The 14553-nt window shown below is 41.9% G+C and overlaps 1 long non-coding RNA gene across 1 annotated transcript in view; it reads left to right on the forward strand.

Moving 5' to 3' along the window:
- The first annotated feature begins 1163 nt into the window (after positions 1-1163).
- The window catches only part of LOC310685205, a 31592-nt gene continuing 18202 nt past the window's right edge, over positions 1164-14553 (forward strand). Inside the window, exons 1-2 of the long non-coding RNA XR_014515118.1 lie at positions 1164-1282; positions 13827-13895. This is a non-coding gene — a long non-coding RNA (uncharacterized lncRNA). The remainder of the gene's footprint in view (positions 1283-13826; positions 13896-14553) is intronic.

Genomic DNA, 14553 nt, shown 5'->3' on the forward strand with positions numbered 1-14553 from the left:
AGACTCCGCTAACCCAGAAATAGTACCCTGGGTTAAGAACTTTGCTTCAGGATGAGAACAGAAATTGCACAGCAGCGGTAACAGAAGGCCCCATCAGCTAAAGTGGTATCTCAGGTTAAGAATAGATTCATGTTAAGAATGGACCTCTGGAACGAATTAAGTTCTTTCTGTTCTGGCTTCTGAGATTCAGAATATTTTTTTTCTTGTTTTCCTCCTCCAAAAACTAGGTGCATCTTATGGTCTGGCGCCTCTTATAGAGTGAAAAATACTGTATATGAACCAAAAGTGTGGATTATAAATGTGTAAGTAAATAAAACGATGTTCATAACACCAACATTTGATTGGAGGAACAAGGGAATGGAAGGGGTGTGGCTATCTACAGAACTTTTTTTAGTCCAACCACATCCTATCTTTGGCGTGAATGGGAAAAAGCTCACCCACCCTCCAAAGGAATGCATAAAAGTCCAGTGATATGCAACTGAGTGCGATGGACAGTCCACTACAATATCTCCTCCCAAAGCATCAGAACAAACAGCAGTTATGTGCTATAAACAGTGTGCCTGGAAAGGCCCTCAGTCAAGAAGGTTTTACGGGATTTTTAGCTCTCATAATTGACCAAGGAAATATATTCACATGTCTTGTCCTGAAACACCTCCAAGATCAGATTGGCATGTGACTGGGCCTGATTCTATTTCAAAAGGCAATATATTAGTCCCCAGATAATTCCGCAGACACTCTGCAGGCTCCAATAGTATTAAATAAAAACACAAAAACACAAAACAGAAATCGGACCTAGGAAGCGGTTCTAGGAACTGGCATGGCAGAAGAGTTGGCCATGTGCCCATAACGGAAGCGGTTCCATAATGAGTGGCCACTTCTACATTATTATAAGAAGGATCTGAGGAAAGCCAAGAGATGGGCTGGATAAGACATCGATGCAATTATCATCTCTGGTACTTGGAGTTTACCCCAGAATAATCAGGCCTGTCTAGTAGAGATGGGTGCCTACAACCAAATCCTTGACTGTGGAACGTTGGCTCAGCACTGCAGCTTAATGAGCAACTGAACACTCCAATATGCTGCCAGAAACCAGAAAAAATGACTAATTCCAGCAGTGTGAATGATTTTCCATTTGAGCCTTGGCTCAGTGCACATACCCTCCCCTCTGAGACAGACCCTCTGGATTCTGCAGAACCATTCCCACCCTTAAGTCCTCATTCTGTTGTGCATAACCTTCCAGGGGCTGCATCCCAGTGACAGGTGGTGCCAGAGAGAAAAGTGGGTGAGTCAATGGATGTGTCTTACTATTTATGGGGTCCTTTTAAGGCTTATTTTCCAAGTTCAGGGTGTGTGTGTACAGAAGGGATGGAACTGCCTGCCATATGAACCAACGTTCAGTTTCAGTAAGCCATGATTATCAATATAGGCCTATGCCTAGGCTGAAGGCTAGATGAGCAGAAAGGATCTTGGCTTGAAGGCACAGATAATTCTTCCTATCATACCGGCTTTGAGATAAACACAGAAATAAACGCAGCAATATCTTCCTTTGAAGCTGGGTGTCCGGGTGGTTAACAGTTCTCTGACAGCAACAGCAAAGGGGGCCCTGGACAAGCAAATTTTGTTTCTTCCTATTCTAATTAACAACAAAATAAAAAGGAAAAGAGAATTTAATTATGTGATATATTTGAGCCTGTGCTGGAAAATAATAATAATATTTTTTTGTTTAGTTGGGAATGAAATACCTTCTGGTTTATATTTTTGAGTGCCCTTAGGTGTTACTTGTTTCTTGTTCAGATGTTTTTGGGCTACAAAACCTTCCCTGAGGTCTCCCACTTCACTTGGCATTTTTGGCATCTAATGACACTTTTCAGCACTATTAAAAGGGCTTTAATTAACATCTGGCCTTTGGGAATTAATAAATATATAAACCACCTGAGTCAATTCAATTGCAAAGCCCTAAAAAGCTTGGAAGCCAAATACCTGCAAGAGCACCTTGTTCCATATGTCTCTGAGATCATTTGGTGAGGTTCTCCTAGTGATGCTGTCAATGGACTCTACTTAGTTGATTGTGACATAAGACATGGTCTTCCCTACAGTGGCACCCCAATTATAGAACTCCCTCCCTTTGGATATACATTTGGATATACAAACAGTAGTGTATTTTGGCATCTTTTAAAGACACGTTCATTCATTCAAGCCTTTAGTTGGGACATCAGGGTGTATCTGTTTTTATATTTTTGAGATTGGCCAGAGCTGAATACTTTATTGAAATTAATATGAATCTAATTTTATAATGTTTTATGGCATGGATGGTGCTTTCAGTCTGAGGACCGGATTCAAACCTGTCTGAACTTCAAGGTCTGCTTTCAAATGAGGAGCACAGCTAGAGGCAAAAAGCAAAAGAGGGTGTGACCAATTTTCAACTAGTTTATATATTTTACATACATTTCTCTTATTTCACATTTCCTTTTGGAGAATTAGATGTAAATTCCGCAAAATGTACCTAAGATGCATAATATTCACATAAAATCTGCAAAATTTACAATCTAGTCATAGGAAAGCCACAGTTAGTGCAGAAAGTGGCTAGGTTGATAGATGACATCAAAGATTGACAGATGACATCAAATAATGTTGGAGGTTCCTCACAACTGCTCTAATATATTTTTTAAATGTTTTATTGCTGGTTTCATGTTTCAAATGGTTATATTTGAATGAAGGGCAGTTTAGAAACATAACAGCAACAACCCGTGAATTAAATGACTGCAAAATGGGCTAACACATCCCATTCCTTGAATCACACCTATAGAATCAGTGGGGCCTGGGAAAAGAAAGCTCAACCCAAACTTGACAACTGATCACCCCTCCTAGCTTTGGAAGTACACTGAGGCTAAAGGCAGGTGGTGGTGGAGAGAGAGCAATTAACTCATTTATTTCCTCCCCTGCCCCCACAAGTGCTAAGAGATGGGCATCTCATAACTAATCCCAGTTATAAAATTTCAATGTTCCAGATGAACAAATTTAACCATTTCCTTCGGTCCAAAGACTGTAAAGGAGAAACTCCGAATGTCTGAAATGTGCCCTTCCCTCCTATGAAGTACTGGTTACATAAGCTGTCGTGAGCAGAAAATACTTGAAAGCCAGAATAGAAGCTGAAAGTGGGAAAACATTTTGCAGCGAAGAATATACATTTATTTATTTTCAATCGGTGGTTTTAGGCCCATCTGTGGGCTTGACACAAATTAATCTCAGTGGTCTACGTTTGGTCCCATTAGGGAGACTTTTACATCCCCAAACTCGAATACCCGATTTTGCAGAATTTGACACTTATCTGCTGCCTTGATGCCAAACGAAAACAAACCTCTTAGGTGCATGGAAATTAAATCATCTCCTACCCCAGAGATGGTCATCTTCCCAGGTCAGGGTTATGTTAAGAACAAATGAGCAGGCTTGTGTTTCATTGCTTGGACCATAACTCTTACTATCCACACAACATACTGTACAGTATTTTATTATTATTATTATTTTAAAAAATGACAAAGGGTTATATCTGCACACACAACTTTCTTTTAAAGTAATAATGCCACACACAGTGCTGCATTTAGCAAACCATTAGCTAGAGAAATGTGTTGGATCTGAACATGGGTTGGTTTTGTTGTTGTCATTGTTTAACATGCGCATCCCTTCAGAGGCCTTCGCCAAAACATACGGTTTGCATTCATTGTCATGAACGAACATTAGGAAAATGGTTTTGAACTTTCCAAACATAGCCAGTGAGGACAGTGAAACAGAGAGACACTGTGAATGAAAAGAAAAGGCTATCTGTCAGAGACTGGACTAAGGGAGAACGGAGGACGGATGGTTTTGATAGCATGCTGATGTTTTGCAAAAGTTCACAATGTTTAAGAAGCCTGAAGGCACCAGAGGAAGAAAAAAATAGATTAAAAATAAAAAAGCAGGAAGGAAGCCACAGCTACATCACCAGGGCCACCATGAACATTTCTGGGCCTGTAAGAATTTGCAAGTTTTGCACAGCTCCCCTTAATTGGTTTAATCAGAATTTGTGTTTGATATTTTTGTATATTAATACCATACATATGAGAGTTCTGTGTTCAATGTTTGTTTTGCTCTTGGATAGCCCAATACAATCCAGTTGTAGAAACAGTCTGACAGTTAGACACACACATATTGGGATTCATAAGAGCTGAAACACTGGAGCAAGTAATCTCTTGATTGTGCTATGCTCAGATAGCTGCTACGTCCAATCAGAATTAGTGGTGGCAGGCTGACGCCATGTCTGGGCGTTTATCCTACCCTGCCTCTTCCAAATGGGTAAAGAGTGTCCGCCTTCCCAAATCTAAATCCACGAGTAATGAAATACTTGTGTACACACACACACAAATATACGCATATACACCAAACTGGAAATCTGGTGGAAGGGTTTGTGAGAGGTCATTGAAGATCCAGTCATCTGTTGTTGTTTTTAGCACCCCAGATGACTGTTGCTTCTGGTACTGAAAAGAACAAGAAAAGTCTTCACATTTATGTTGCAGGTGGGAATCAGTAGAAGTGTGGAGTTGGGGTACATAACATCTGAAGGGCACCAGCTTATGGAAACCTGATGTACATCACCTCATAAAGAGGAGGCAAGGATTTCTATAATGAGCTAGCAGCTCCTGGTCTACTCTCTATGAGCCCAAATCTGATAGCATCAATTTCATTTTGCAAAAATAGTCCAACTCAGCTTTGTATTAGTACTTGCTTTTCATCACATTTTGGTTGTTAGAGTATGATAACCAAAAGGGATATAAATACTCCGTTTCATTTCTGAGTTTCAAATGTATTTATACAAACAGATACATTTGTCTCTGCGCATGTGGTATATAAATTTTATGAAATAAATAATAAATAAAATGGGCAACATCACAATGTAACCCCACGGAATAGAGTTCAGGTTACTGTGTCTTAATATGGATATTGTAGAGCTGGGAAAGTTTCTGAAAAAGGTAACTGGGTGATCAGAGGAACGCCATGAGGAATGATTGCAAAGGTCCATGACTCAACTCAGTGGCAAAGCACCCAGCATCTCCAAGTACGCCTGAGAGGGTACCTTGTTTGAAATCCTGGAGAGCCCCTCAGTGTAGACAAACCTGAGCCAGGTGGACCAATGATCTGACTTGGAATAAAGCAGCTCCCTATATTCCTAAGGTTGCCGCATAACATGTTGTGGAGGAAGTGGACACAAAGAGAAGTTTTTCTACCTCTAATTCTATAAGGTCACGCAATGAAGAGTGCAGTTGTGCTCAGTTCCAACCTGTAGGCTTCTTTTAGGCATCTTGTTGGCCACTGTAAGAACAGAATGTTGGACTAAAAGGGTCTTTAGTTTGAATCATTAGGGTTCTCCTTATGTTCTTAAAATCCAGAAGGCCCTAGAGCAAACTCTCCTTTACATCAAAGGCAACCAGGATGACTGTGCTGCTGTCATTGGAATTAAGGTTTACACTAGGCTAGCTAAGAAAAATATCAAGCTTGATTTTATTATTTAGTTATGTCTTTCTTCCTGCCTGTTTGCTTCTTGATTAGACTGAAGACCTAGTAAAAATTCTTACTAATCAAGCTTTGTCTATTTTTCTACAAGGACCTGAATCTAAATACAAAGTTCTCTTTAGTTACCTCTGAGATTTACAGTTGAAAAGTTTGATGGACATTTACTGCCTAAGAAAATGCCCAACTAAATGCCAAAAAATACTTCCGCTCATTCAGCACAATCATATTATAATTCACTGCATGTCATACTGTAATTCACTAGCAGAGCATTGTCACAGGAACACAGGAAGTTCATTATACCAAGTATACCACTGGTCCATCTACACCAGTGGTGCATTAGCTACACTAAATGGTAGTGGCATCCCAGGATTTCAGGAGTTTTTCCGAGTCATAATAGGAAATGTGAAGGATTGAAAGGATGCAGGCAAAACATGTCAGTCACTGAGCTATGATCCATTCTAACTGAGGCAGGGCTGGCTCAAGACATTTTGTTGCCTGAAGCAGAAAAATTGCCTCCTCCCAGTTCCATTCGCAGTATGAAAGCTCAGCAGACCATTGAATCTTCATCCTCCGCAAGCACCCTGAGGGCAGTGGCTTACACACACAGCATTCCCTTCAATATTTGCTGCCTGAGGCACCTGCCTCACTCTGCCTCATGGTAAGGCCAGTTCTGAAATGAGGGCTTATTCACATTACCTCTTAAGCAAGGACTGGGGAACCTTCTTCATCTTGATGTCCACATTACCTCCTTGCATAGGTTTCGCCAGTGGGGCTCATTAGTTGAATCCCTCCCAACAGACCTAACTTGACAGGTTAATTAATTTCAGTGAGTATCCTCTAAAATTGAATACCACCCATTTTGGCAGTTCAAGGGCACATTCCAGCCAGGCAAAAGTACTCAAGGAGAGAGTGGCTAGTGGGAGGGAGCTTAGCCTGGAGACAGTCCCAAGGGCCAAATAGATAGGAGTGGAGGGCTGCATCATCCCCTTGGGCCCGAGGTTCCCTGCCTCCTTCCTAAACCATGGTTTGTTTTCATCTCAAGTCAGCTGCTCAAAAGAATGAACATGTTAGCTTAGCTTAGCCTAGCATTATTTCTCCCTCTAACACTGGCCAGCTGTGTGGCTCACAAGAGGAGCAAGATGCTGGCAGGATTTCTCCTAAAAAATAGAGGTATAATAAAAGTTTAGGAAACCTATAATTCACTTCTAGGTAGGTACTCATGATTGCTATAAAAATGGCTACATCAACCCAATGGGTACATCCCTTTTCAGCCTCACCCAATTTCATCTTCAAAAATACTTTTTTGGCCATAATTAATTGATAGCTTTGAATGGATGAGCAGGTCTTGGATTCACCCCACCCCCAACCCCCTCTACTCACTATGATTCAAAGACAGTTATAAATGAACACTTGCAATCACCACAGATCATGTTTTACCAGGAATGTCAACTTCTACATTGTTCATATTTACTAAACCAAATTCTTGTTTGAAAGACACGGGACTCTTCCAGATGACCCATTTATTGAGCATTCAGCTTGATTTGTTTGCAGGGAGGTAATAAAGCAATGAACATTCATCCTAATTTTCTTGATGGGTGATTACGCATCTTTGTGTTAAACATTCATTCATTCCACGCTTTTCAATGCAAAAGGTCAGTTTCTTTTTTAAAAGGAGGATTTGTTCCACTAGGCTGACAGAGCGCTTTAATCCATTTTAATTGCGCAAACTGAAATCTCCCTGCATGCTTGAATTCGTCCTGCAAAAGACTGGCAGTCTAGAGGTGCTCATGGATGTACTCTGTCTAATCAACACTGTATACGCCTATGAATACCTGAGTAAAAAAAAAAAAAAACCTCAACTAACTCATGAGAAGCAGCTGTAAGTGATGCTAGGTTGGTTCCAACGGCTGAAGAAGCAAGCCAATGTTCATTTTTTTAATTAAAAAGCATGTACATCTCAAATCTGACACATTAAAACATCTTGAAAACATTACGTTCATATATTATACCATGTCTTTGTTATTCCAGAACTCAATAAAGAGCATCCACTTTGCCTCAAAGACATTTGTTCTCTGTCATCCTTCCTTTACCCACACATAATTAGTCAGTTTATCCATTGCAGTATATTCATATTTTCCCACCAATTTCCAGCACGATGCATGAAGAACTTTGCATAGTGCTATGGGAAGGGCCTTGCGTGCGGAAGGTCCCAGGTTCACCCTCCAGTGTCTTCAGGTAGGGCTGGGAGAGAACACTGCCTGAAGCCCCAGGGACCGACTAGCCAGTCAGTGTAGGCAATGCTCAGTTTAACAACAACAACAACAACCATTTTTTGCTGCTGCTGTCTTCTTCTTCTTCTTCTTCTTCTTCTTCTTCTTCTTCTTCTTCTTCTTCTTCTCCTCCTCCTCCTCCTCTTCCTCCTCCTCCTCCTCCTCCTCCTCTTCCTCCCCCTCTTCCTCTTCTTCCTCTTCTTCTTCTCTCCCAGAACTTAGGAGCCATAGAGTGAGAGAAGAGGGTGAGGAAGTTGTACTGCCCAATTAAAAGACTTTGTGCTCGTAGAAGGATACTGTCCAATAGGACCCATTTTAGATTCAAACCAATGGTATAGTTCCTTTTTGAGAGAATAACAGCCCAAACCTTTGTTGCTATTGGAGATGACTGCTTCCGAATACCAGAAGGGCTGTCACATACAGTAGAAGAAGGCGGAGGCCCAGAGGCAAAGACTGGATCCAATGGGCTTATGTTATACTAGGGTAGATGTTGGTGGAACTTCAGCAGAAACTTATTAGCAGTTAGAGCAACCTGATGATTGAAGCAATTACTAACTAAGAGAGTGGTGAGTTTTTCATTTCTGGCTGCAGGGACCCGATAGCCAGATTCTCTAGCACCACATTTCCTGCACTGAGTAGTAAATTGGACTAGATAGCCTAGAATGCTCAACGATTTTATAAGCAGTGCATGTGAAGACTCACTTTTCCGAAGTAGAGGGTTCTGCAATCACCTGTTGTATTCTGCAATTGCAGCATTCAGTTTAAAATGCCACACACCTCATCTCTCCGTGTGCTGCTTTGGAATACTTGCCCTTGGCAAAGGATACTTAACAGAACACAAATTGGAAAAAATAGAAATTAACATTTCCCTCTTCTGTAGGCTGAGGTAATGAGGGGAAATGTGAAATTCACGAAAATTCAATTTCCTGGGGGAAGCAAGCAACATCTGCATTAGCAAGAAATATAGCTTCATTAATTACTTTGGCTAGCCGTGGTCTTTTCAAGAAGGGTGCTTCCAAAAGGGGGTTTATTGTGGGATTGGTGCTCCTCATGCCTGCAAGCTTTTTGCAGCATCCGCAGGATGCTATTGACATCAAAATGGCAGCATGTATCCCCTTCCCTGAATTTAATCAGGATTTATCCTTCATGCAGGAAATCTGTCCTCAGCTGTGCTATTCACTGAAGGCAGTATCATACCACTTTCAACAGTCATGCCCCCCCCCCCATTAATCATGGGAACTGTAGTATGCTAAGGCTCCTGAGAGCTGTTAGGAAAGCATTGAAAAAGGTAAAGTGACCCCTGACCATTAGGTCCAGTCATGGCCAACTCTGGGGCTGCAGTGCTCATTTTGCTTTATTGGCCGAGGGAGCTGGCATACAGCTTCCGGGTCATGTGGCCAGCATGACTAAGCCGCTTCTGGCGAATGAGAGCAGTGCACGGAAACGCCGTTTACCTTCCCGCCAGAGTGGTACCTATTTATCTACTTGCACTTTGACGTGCTTTCGAACTGCTAGGTTGGCAGGAGCAGGGACTGAGCAACGGGAGCTCACCCTATCGCAGGGATTTGAACCACCAACCTTCTGATCAGCAAGTCCTAGGCTCTGTGGTTTAACCCACAGCGCCACCTTACAAAGCTGCAATTCTCATATTGGTTTCACAATCAATCTTCCCCAGGAACTCTAGCACTTTTGGGGAAACACTTTTGGGGAAAGAACTCTCAGCATCCTTAACAAATTTCCAGGAGTCTTTTGGGGGGAGCCATGGCTGTTGAAAATGGTATGATATGGTTTAAATGTATAGTTCAGATGGGCCCTCTGATAAGGCGCGGGGTGGGGTGTGGGAACCTTATTGCCGATGTCCCATTTGTGGTATCCGAATTACCTGTTTGTGATACCAAGCCCCCACACGTCTTAGTTTGACATGGCTGTGCTTCCCTGTGCCTCTTTCAGAGCATTCTCTTAGGGAGCAGTACCCTGAGACTTTGGTTGTGACTTATCTCTGGCTGCAGCCAATTGCAACAGCGCACTTGAAAAGCTGTGTGAATACTCACAAGATGATGGGTCAAGTGCCATACATTGTGGACTTTTGATCCGAGTGTCAACTTTGGGTTTGACAGCTAATATGCTGCATTCCACGAGGATTCTTTGCAGATGTTGCTGTGGTGTTTATGACATAATATCTCTTCCCACCGCAGTCAGATAACTGAAAGTGACCATCAATAAAGAAGGAAAGGAAAGCACTCGCATGTGTTATTTCATGGGGGAAGTAAGTCAAGCATCACATGTGCGAGAAACTTGGCCAAATAACACACATTAAACCTGACTGTGTCTCGGTGTTTCCCCAGGAGGCTTCGTGTACAGATGTTACTAGGGCATTTACAATATGCGCGCACACACAAAAATTATCCCTTCTCTGTGAACTAAATCGAAGTTGGGCCATGGAGACCCCGGCTCAAGATCTCTGTGGCACAGGTTCCTCGAGCAATTTTTATAAACACTTCCTAAACGCTTTATGAGCTATGAAAACAGTTGGGAGAAACTGTGCAGCCACATAAAGGTCACATGCTAAGTATGTTGCTGGAAAACAATCGGGAAGGATTGGGGAACTGGAGTTCACAATGACAAATGTTGCGGGCCTAAGGCAACATTTCCTGCTGTAGTTCTTAACATCTGTGTTATACTCTGCAATACTCCTACACACACACACACACACACACACACACACACACTCATGCAGAGCTGTGGAGTACGCATTTCAGTCACCAAACACGTGTCTTAATTCGCATTCTTTAAATTCAGGGCTATAAATCATAAAGCTTGGGAAGAAAAAGAACCTGGATCACTGGGGTCTGAATTTCCACCCCCACCCCTTCTGTTTCTGGTCTAGATTACAGACATGTAGTTGCTAAAAACAATTCTTCTTTCCTTTTCTTCTTTTCTTTCTTTTTCCCCCCTTTTCCTTTTTTTTAAAAAAAAGCCATTTGCTGAATTAGCTGATTTATGTCTTGCAATTTCCGTAAATGCCATCAGATATAATTCTCTCAAATGGCTGGGGTTTTGCTGCCTTGTTTTGCATTGCACACAAGGGCTCCTTGAAGCAGACATCAGAGAGCGAAGACGTGGCCTAACAGTCTGTAGCGCCTCCCATGCAAAATGTGCTGCCTGAGATCAAATGTTAACTGAAGTGATAGAGTTAATTACAGTGCCGAAAGAACCCAATCCTGCAAGGTGTTGAGCTTTGCCAGTGAGGTGCTGAGTGTTTGGGTTCTCACTGAGGTTTGTGGGAGATGAAAGTGCTTAGCACCTTGATGTGGAATTGTATTGAATCTAGATTTGCAACCCACTCCCAGAAAGCTGTGTTACCATGTCGTTGCAAAACAGACTCTTAGTTTTGGCATCATCCTGATGAAAGCATATGGGGGAAACCTCATGGGGGAAACCCTTTATCTCTGCTGTTGTTTAAAACTACAGTTTTCCTCTCAGTGATCCTTCACCGCCACTTTACTCAAACTTCTGCCATTGTTTAAAACAGTCACTCATTTTCCTTTCAGTATTCCTCCCTTCTCACTATACTCAAACTATACTCCCTCTTCCATTGCCCAGCTGCCTTATGTGAGAGCAATAATGGATGTTGAGCCCTCAAATATTCCATATTCAAAGCTCTGCTGTTGGTTAAAACCACCATCTCCCTCTCAGTTCCCTTTATCCTTGATTTATTCAAATTTCCACCATTGTTTTAAACCACTGCTTTCCCCCTCTTAGTGCTTTTCCCATCTTGCTCCTATGCCATGGCTACTGCTGTTTTCACATTTGCTCCCCTCCCACACAATGAAAATCAAGGATTGTGATATGGCACTACAAATACTTCAATGGTGGCTGTGTGATGACATTCTTACATTTTTATTATATAGAGAGAAAATATAAAATTGACCCGTGGGGATCTGTTAACATAGCTGGCTCTGTGGGAGCCAGAATGGTGAACCTAAAGATGTCATTGTCACATTCCACAGCACTTCTGTAGATAACCTGCCTGAGACAGACCCCCTTGAAAGATTTGCCTATGCTTATTAAGTTGTTTTAACACCTCTCAAAATCCCCCCCAAAAAAGAAGCACCCTCACATTGATTGTAAGCTCCTTGGGACAGAGACCTGCCATTTTCTTTTAACTTTTTGCTAGCTATAGCAGCAAAAGGAGAGAAAGAAAATGAGGTGCAAGAGCACAGTAGACAACTACATGGGTCCCCGGTTTGCAAATAATTCCAATTTGACTTGCATTGTATTGTCTTGATTCCGAGAATGGTGCAACTCACCCTGAATGATCTTTCTCTGAAAATTCAGTTGTGATGCTCCCTCCCCAAAGTACCCATCTGGATAAAGTCTAACATACTGAAGCATCTATCAGCTTTCTTCAGACATCAATAACGATGCAAAGGGAGCAGGAGAGAGTTATACATATAGATGTATTGTTTGGAAGCTATTACACAGGAAGTGTCAAATCCAGGCAAGACTGGTTTCCTCCAAGCATTCAATATTCAAGCCATGCCAAGAAATGTGGTTATATGATACACCTGTCCAAAAAAGCAGCCCTCTCTGCACAGCTGCAGCATCACTAGCCACCAAGACGGCTTTTGATGGTATCAAGTGGGAATAGGCTTCATGTGCGCAAATGGATTCAATTGGACTTGCTTTTCATTGATTCAGCTACGATTCCGCACACAAATCCATCTGTCAGCAAACAATGAGAGATAGTTGATAAATGCTGCTTGGAGGGGCAGCGGTTGCCTGCTGTATCGTGATGCTGTATTTATCTTGGCCTTTGTGAACATAACTCAGGCGATTTGAAAAGCAGCAAATGTAACAGAGATGGAGACATATGCAATGGGATTTCAGAGATCTGAGTGAGCTCTTTTCGAAAAGCCACAGGCTTCGTCCCAGTACTCTCAATGTTGTCTGGAATATTTCTCTGTCATCTTAATGGGAGGGAACACACTTAGCCAAGGGGATTTGGTCACTAACCTATCTTCCATAGGCACTTGAGGGTTGCCAGGTTCAAATCCACTTGGTAGCTCTGGTCTCTAGCCTGGAAGCACAATCCCATCAGCAGGTTTGGGGGGAGAATTGAGGTTTCGTTTGCATTTTCATTCATGCTTCTTGAAACAATATGCAAGCCAAAAGGCAGCTATACTTCAACACAGATACTTCTCTGATTTTTGTGATACCATTCTCCAGCCAAAAATAAAATAAAATGTGTGTTTAGTGGCATAGAGATAGGAATGTAAAAAGGCATCATTTCCCATTTACACTTGTATTCCTCACATACAGCGCTGTTTCTCTTCCTCTGAAGTTTGCCTTCTGTCAAAAACCATATTGTTTGTCTCACTGTTTGCTGTATTGAAATTACATAAATTATGTTGTCCACCACGTTGCAAAGGAAACACAATGCAAATAGGGGAAACCATGCAAATCAATTGCATATTGTTTGTGGACTGCAAGCAACAGCAACACTGAATGCTGACTATAGCCACTCGGTTGATTTCCGTTCTGGACCTGGGATGAATAAATAAACATTGGCAACTTCTGCACCAATTTCCATTTCCATTGCAATTCTTTGATGTCCCTTGATAGAGGCTTTGTGATACAAATATAGCCATCATGAGTAGTAGCCATTGATGGAAAAATAGCTCCTGAGAAGAGAGCAAAGGTTTAATGAATTACTTAAATGTGAGTGTTCCTTAAGTTACTGTTCCGTGTTACCACTGTGCAGCTTGGCTTTGTGAGAACTGCAAGTTGTATCACTTAGGCAATGATTGCCCATGTTTATTAATCTTTTTACGAGGTTCCCTTTGCCCAGAATACTCCCCTGCCCCATACAAATATATCCATGGGCCTCCTTTTTAGCATGTGTCCCAGGCTTGGTTTATTTTGTGGGTTGCACAGTTAGCAATACCTCTAATAAATTTTGACGGAGAGTTTCCGTTGTTGTTTTTCACATGGTGCCATTGCCTTTGGAAGTCTTTTTGGAGAAGAGGAGCAAGGAAACATGTTTGGGTGAGATCCTACTGCATAGCAAACCACCTTCTGGCAAGTGTTAAAATTAATTTCTCTAGAGTTAGATGAAATTAATAACATTTGTTTGCCTTTGCCTCTATCTATAAACATTTCTGCTGTTTGAATACCCTTTCTGCTGGAAAGTGACATGCATATGGATGATTTATGAGGAATCAAATTGTTTCGTAAGGGTAAAAGGAAAAACAAAGTAGATTGTTTCACAGTTCAGCATTCCTTGAAACTTAAATTTCAGGCTTGGTGTTACTTCCATTAAAGTTGGCAGGAGTTTTGCCATCGACTTCAGCGGAGTGGAGCAAATGTTCTTGAAGTCCTGGCCAGATGGTGAAAATAGTTGTGGGCCTGGATTCAAAGGACTGTGTGGGGAGTCCCATATATGCAATAGGGATGCTGAGGCCCCCTGACCACAATGCTCCCAAACCTGAAAAGCTTGTCTTGAAACACAAGGGATTTTCAAGAACAGCGTCCAGCACGGTGCAAAGAGCTGCGGTTGGACAACAGCCTCCAGGGAAGCTTTTGTCCACATGTGGAAGCATTTGTGCATGGCTATGGGGCTGTTTGGATCCTGGCCTGATGCTCTTCATTTATACCTTGGAGTCAAGAGGCTTTCTGTTTGTGTTAGTTTCTTTTCCGTCAAGAGGTGCAAAGTGTGGAGAGAAAGGGGGAGAAGATC

The sequence above is a fragment of the Podarcis tiliguerta genome (genome assembly GCF_965153285.1).
Source record: "Podarcis tiliguerta genome assembly, chromosome: 9".
Taxonomy (NCBI): domain Eukaryota; kingdom Metazoa; phylum Chordata; class Lepidosauria; order Squamata; family Lacertidae; genus Podarcis; species Podarcis tiliguerta.